Genomic DNA, 6,998 nt, shown 5'->3' on the forward strand with positions numbered 1-6,998 from the left:
GGGTTGTTAACCAATGTCATAAAACAACATGTGTACTTCTGTTTCATGAGAAACTATTTGTTCTGTAAGCCTTCACCTGAAGTACAATAAAAAAAATAATATAAAAAAAAAAACAAATGGCAAGTAAAGAATCAACACACAAAAAAAAATGCTACAGGATAGATTTTTAAAATTGTATTAAAACATGGTTTTTTAAATAACTTAAAAACACTTGTTATATAAAACAAGAAATTAAAGCAAAGATGTAGGAGCTCAGGAAGTACAGGTCAGGACAACAGAAAAGACTTAAAACATGAGCTGGAAGAGCTCAGGAAAGAAGCAGAAAAACAAATAAAATAAAAACAACCATAAATATAAAGACCACATTGGCAATAGGATAAGGAGAACTGCTAAAAAAAAAAAACCTTATAAGAGATATAGAGGACAAATCAAGAATATTGAGGAAATTCAGACAAAGATTAGACTGGACTATGGGACATAAAATGATACTCGTGAAGAGTGTGCTTCTTAGCTGAAGTAGATACATGAGACTAAATGGGCAGCTCCTGTCTGGAGGCGAGATGAGAAGGCAGAGAGTGTCAGGAAATGGTTGAATGGACATGGGAAATCTGGGGTAAAAAGGAGGAGTGTGCTGTCACAGTATAGGGAGAGCAACTAGGGTCACATAACAATGTGTGTATAAATTTTTGTAGGAGAAACTAACTTGAAATGTAAAGTTTCACTTAAAGCACAATAAAAAAAATGCACAAAAGACAAAAAATAATATTGAGGAAAATAAAATGGAAATTAACATATTCACAAGAAAATGATATGAAACAAGAAGTTCAATATGTGCTTCCCCTATGAAGAGACTGGAATAATGGAACAAAAAAAATATTTAGAAGATGTTATTCAAGAAAACTTTCCAGTAAAGATGACTTTCTTTAATCTACAGATTGAACAGTCACATCATATTATCAGAAAATATATGGCACAGAATGATCAATACTAAGACATCTCCTAGTAAAACTACTTATCTCCAAAGATAAAGAAATAATCCTTCAGTACTTCCAGAAAAAAAAAAAAAAAAAATCAAGTCACATAGTCACATGTATTGGGGAAAGAAAGATATTAGTGACTTTTCAATAGCCACAGCCAATAATAGAATATAATGTCTATAAAATCCCCAAGGAAAGAAATTGTGCTATAAGAGTTTCATAAAACAGCTAACACAGAATTCATATTATGTCCCAGGCCCTGTTCTAAATCCTTTACCTATTATGTATGTATTTAATCATCAATCTAGGAAGCAGGCAATATCATTATTTCCATTTTGTAGTGGAGGAGACCAAGACTTGGAAAGATTAAGTAATATACCCAAGGTCATAAAACAAGTGAATAAAACCCAAGCAGTCTGGCCCCAGAGCCATGGTCTTAATTATTACACTATAATGCTTCTGTCAACATGATGTTCAAATAAAAGGCATCAGACAAACATTGAGAAGCTGTTAAAAGAAGGAAGAGAAATGGATACGAGCAGGTAAACATAATGAAGGTTCACCATAATGTAAAAATCATCTTTTAATAAAGAAAAAGAGAATTATAGACTTGTTCAAAACTAAAACAGGAGAATTAAATGACTGCTAGATCCCCAAATGTATATATTTTTATTATTCAGGCCATTTTTTAAATATTATTTTTTCAAACCTCAGGAGACTTTTTTTATAATATTTTATTGTGTTTTTGGTAAAAGTTTACACAGCCAATTAGGTTCTCGTTGAACAATTTCTATACATATTGTTCAGTAACATTGGTTACATTTTTCACAATGTGATAACAGTCTCCTTGTTTTCATTCTGGTGGTTCCGTTTCCATTAATCTAGCTTCCCTGTCCCTCTCCCCCCATTAACATCTCATCTTTGCTTTAGGGTAAATGTTGACCATTTGTTCTCATATAGATGATTTTTTTAAAAGAGCACTGTCTTAAGCTGGGTTCTCTAGAGAAGCAAAACCAGTAAAGTGTATAAATATATATAGAGAGAGAGATTATATCAAGGAAACAGCTCACATGATTGTAGAGGCTAGAATGTCCCAAGTCCGTGGATCAGGGTAGAGGCCTCTCCCAAGTCACACAGCTGCAGAAGCTGGCAAGCCCAAGATCGGAAGGTTGGAGAGCAGGGCTCCCACTCACCAGCTGTGCAGATCGACGAATCCCGGGTTTGGCAGATAAGCTGACAGCTCAAGTCCCAAGAACGGGAGATGAGACGACAGGAAGCAGTCACAGGATCCAGAGAGAGCAAAAAGCCAGAACATCTGCTTATATATAAATGCGGGCCACACCCCCGAGAAGACTTCCTTTCAACTGATTGGCTACTCACAGTATATTCAATCAGGGGAGTGATTACATTAAAACACGGAGAATCATGGCCCAGCCAAGGTGACACACAATCTTAACCATCACAAGCACAGTACTCACATTAATACTGTGTTTTATGAGCCAATCTGTTATTTAACTGAGAGATGACCTCCGGGAGTGGTTTCAGTTCCAGGTTTAAAGGACACTCAGAAAACTTTTAAATGAACTTATCCCCTTGGATATTTACCTAGTGGACATTAAACCAAGGCCTAAAACAAGGATGGACCCTTCCCTGATTTTCTCCCAGACCTGGATTTTGCTTCTTCTACAATGGACACTGAAACAATCTTGTCAGTTCATATTAGAATTAGGAATGTATTCTTAACAACTCAGTGAAGTGCATTTGGCAATATACACAAATGCGTTTATAAAATTAAGGACACTGCAACAATAAACATGCTGCCTCTTTTATGAGGAACTAACCCAAAACAAAAAATGGGACCTCCCTTGATTTTCTACCGAGAACTGGATTTTGCTTCATCTACAACAGACAGCGAAACAGAAGCTCATCAAATTTATCTTAGAACCTAACAGTATATTCCAAACAACTGAGGGAGGTGCATTTGATGATGTACATAAATGCATTTATAAAAATTAAGGGAACTGAATCAAATATGCTGCTTTATATAAGCAGAAACAGGCTTAACCAACCACCAAAACCAAAAACCAAATCTACTGCAACAGAGTTGATTCTGACTCATAAAGAACCTGTAGAATAGAGTAGAACTGCCCCACAGGGTTTCCGAGACTGTAAATTTCGATGGAAGCAGACTGCACATCTTTCTTCCATGGAACGACTGGTGGGTTCGAAAAGCTAATGTTTTGGTTAGCAGCCAACCACTTTAACCACTGTGCCACCAAGGCTCCTTAAATAACCACAGTGGTCTCAAAAAATTGCCCACGATGGTTGACTTTCTCCAAAACCCGGTATCTTTTCTGATCTTCGCTTGTAAAAATGTGTAATTATCAGAAGAGGAGAGCCTGATGACATGTTCTTCCTTTCTTTTTAGATATCTGAACCACAAGCTTTTTTTAAATATAAGTTACTCGTATATTGTTAGAGCAAGGAGAGAAACCAGTCTTAAAAAAATGTCTTCCGATGGTAAATTACCACTGCTGGTAGACCTGGGGTATTAGAACTGTGAATTCCAACACTGGTGGACTGACCTTGCATATGTTCCTCAACCTTCTTGAGTGCCTCAATTTCTGTGAGACATTTCTTGACCTCCTACTGTATACTAGACTTTGAAATAGACAATTGGGCTACAAAAGTGAATGAAGTACAGACCCTGACCTCAAGATTCTCAGAGCCTCCAAAGACAGGTCTGGTGATTTGCTCCCAAAAGTTGACAGCCTTGAAAACCCTACAGAGCAGTTCTACAGTGACACACATGGGGTCGCCATGAGTCAGGATGGACTCAATGGCAACTAACAACAACAACAAGAAGAGAGGAAGACAGACAAGCAAACAGCAAGATAAACTGTGATTAAGGCTATTTTTGCTGAAGATCATTCAAAAGTGGTTACAGGAGTACATACAGGAGTACTGCCAGAAATCCAAGCAGGATTCAGAAGAGGATGTGGAACAAGGGATATAATGCTAATGTTAGATGGATCCTGCCTAAAAGCAGAGAATACCAGAAAAATGTTTACGTGTGTTTTATTGTCTATGAAAAGGCATTCGACTATGTGGATCATAACAAATTATGGATAACAACGCTAAGGGCATCAGGATTGGAGGAAGATTCATTAACAACCTGCGATAGGCAGATGACCCAACCTTGCTTGCTGAGAGTGAAGAGGACTTGAAGCACTCACTGATGAAGAGCAAAGACCACAGTCTTCAATATGGATTACACCTCAACATAAAGAAAACAAAAATCCTCACAACTAGACCAATAAGCAACATCCTGACAAACAGAGAAAAACTGAAGTTGTCAAGGACTTCATTTTACTTGGATCCACAATCAACACCTATGGAAGCAGCAGTCAGGAAATCAAACCACGTATTGCATTAGGCAAATCTGCTGCAAAAGACCTCTTTAAAGTGTTAAAAAGCAAAGATGTCACTTTAAGGACTAAGGTGCACCTGACCCAAGCCATGATGTTTTCAGTTGTCTTATATGCATGTGAAAGCTAGACAACGAATAAGGAAGACCGAAGTATGGTGTTGGAGAAGAATATTGAATACACCATAGACTGCCAGAAGAACAAACAAATCTGTCCTGGAAGAAGTACAGCCAGAATGCTCCTTAGAAGCAAGGATAGTGAGACTTTATCTCACATACTTTGGACATGTTATCAGGAGGGACCAGTCCCTGGAGAAGGACATCATGCTCGGTAAAGTAGAGAGTTAGCCAAAAACAGGAAGACCATCAATGAGATGGATTGACACAGTGGCTACAACAGTGGGCTCAAGCATAACAACAACTGTGAGGATGGCACGAGACTGGGCAGTGTTTCATTCTGTTGTACTTAGGGGCACTATGAGTCAGAACCGACTGGATGGCACCTAACAACAACAACAACAAGGCTATTGTGAATGCCTGCACAGAGTGTGGAAGCACAGATCAGAGAAGGTCCTGTTTCCTGGAGGTGTCAGCAGCTGCTTCACAGAAAAGATGACTGTTAAAGTGGGTCTTGAAAGATCAGTAAGAAATTGTCAAGCAGAGAAGGGAGAGTACAGATTGCAAGCAAAAGGGAAAGCACATGTAAAAATACAAAACTCAAAGATGGATGTATCAGTCAGAATAGTCTAGGCTTGGTAACAATCCCAAAATCATGGTGGCTTATAATAACAAAGGTTTGTTTCTCATGTTACATGTTCATCATGAGTTGGGTGGAGGCTCTGCTGATGGACCACCAACTTGAACTTTGCTAGTCACTATGGCAGAGGGAATGAGGGGCATTGGTGGTTCGGTGGTAGAATTCTTGCCTTCATTGTGGGAAACTTGGGTTTGATTCCTGGCAAATGTACCTCATACGCAGCCACTACCTATCTGTCATTGGAGGCTAGTGTGTTGTTATGATGCTAAACAGATTTAACTGGAGCTTCCAGACTAAGACAGACTAGAAAGAAAAGTCCTGGCAATTTACTTCCGAAAATCAGCCAGTGACAACCCTATGGATCACAACAGTCCAAACCCATTGTGCATGGGGTTGCCATAAATCGGGGGCCAACTCCACAGCAGCTAACAACATGGTAGAGGGAAAGCAAGCCAGGCCTTGCTCTGACAATTAATTGTTCTGTCCCTTCAATTCACAAATTACTGGCCAGATGTAGTAACACAGCCCCACCCAACCACAAAAGGGCAGAGAAGTGCAGTCCTACCATGTCCCCAGAAGGTTCTCCAGAAATACTTGACAAACAGCATGAGTGACTGTCACAAACATACCTTGTAAAGCTACGTGTTCAACAAGTGGTGATGTGTGTTCTCTGGTTACTGCAGTGGGCATGAAAGAGGAAGTGATGGAAGATGAGGCAGGAGAAACCTTTAAGGATTTGAACGTCCTTGCTTAATATTTGTAAGTGCTTCAGCAAGTGTGACGACCAGGGTTAAAGACATAGCCACGCCCCACTGTATACTTCATTACACTGCCACCCGTAGAAAGTACATGGGCTTGTGGTTGCTTTTCTAATATTAGTTGAGTCCAGCCTCAACCATGGTAGAATACTGTACACTTTGTGGAAGAATTCAGACCAGAAGCTCCAGGGAAAATTGCATTATTCCTTCCCACCATTCCACTTCTCGATGTTACTAAAAGATTTCAATTAAAGGAATCCTAAGTCTGAGATGAAATCCTAGGGATGTGTCAAAGACGTTCTAAATAGCCAGGATTCCGAAATGCAATCTACTGTTTGAGCATCCGTGCAGCAATTGAAACCTCAGAGAGGGTCAGGGTCACTTCCCTGAATCTTAACTCCAGTTCAGTCCAGCTGTGACCTTGAAATCCTGTTATTGGTGAGTGGGTGGGTACACCACTTACAAGTGACTCTGCAAACATCCTGATGCAGGAAACAAGCTAACAAATAATTGGGTTTGTCAGTTGGCCTGGTAAGAGCTTTTGCCTTAGGGCTACAGAGGAAAAAACCCAGTGGGTGCAGTACAGGGATTGTTAACATGACTTGGGTGAAAAACATCTCTCTGTGTCCCAATATTGGTGCACTGATACAGAGTACAAGCCAGGGTAAGGTGCTGTGCAGAATAAAAGAACCAAGGTTTCGTCTGACATCTAACGCACTCCCTGACTTCAGGTATTTTCCAATCCTTTCTTCAAATGGGGATAACATACGGGGATGGATAACATCTGCAAAGCACTTTGGACTTCTCAGAAGAAAGGCAGAAGATAAACATAAGGTATTAATAGTATGAAACTTGTTTTTTTAAATAGCTGTCACATCTGGCTCTTTGTTTCTTGCCTGGTTTATAAAATGAATGGCTTAAAAAGAAGAAATAGCCTACCAAAAGCACATCCACCCACAAGGCTTCCACTAGATTGCTGCATTTTGTATTAGATGTAAATAATCCTGGAATTTCATAAAGATCTTGTTTCAGGCAGGTGTTTTCTAGCTGAAGAAAACCTATCAATTAGCTAAATCCTA

The sequence above is a fragment of the Trichechus manatus genome, unplaced genomic scaffold (assembly GCF_000243295.1).
Source record: "Trichechus manatus latirostris isolate Lorelei unplaced genomic scaffold, TriManLat1.0 scaffold00067, whole genome shotgun sequence".
Lineage (NCBI taxonomy): Eukaryota > Metazoa > Chordata > Mammalia > Sirenia > Trichechidae > Trichechus > Trichechus manatus.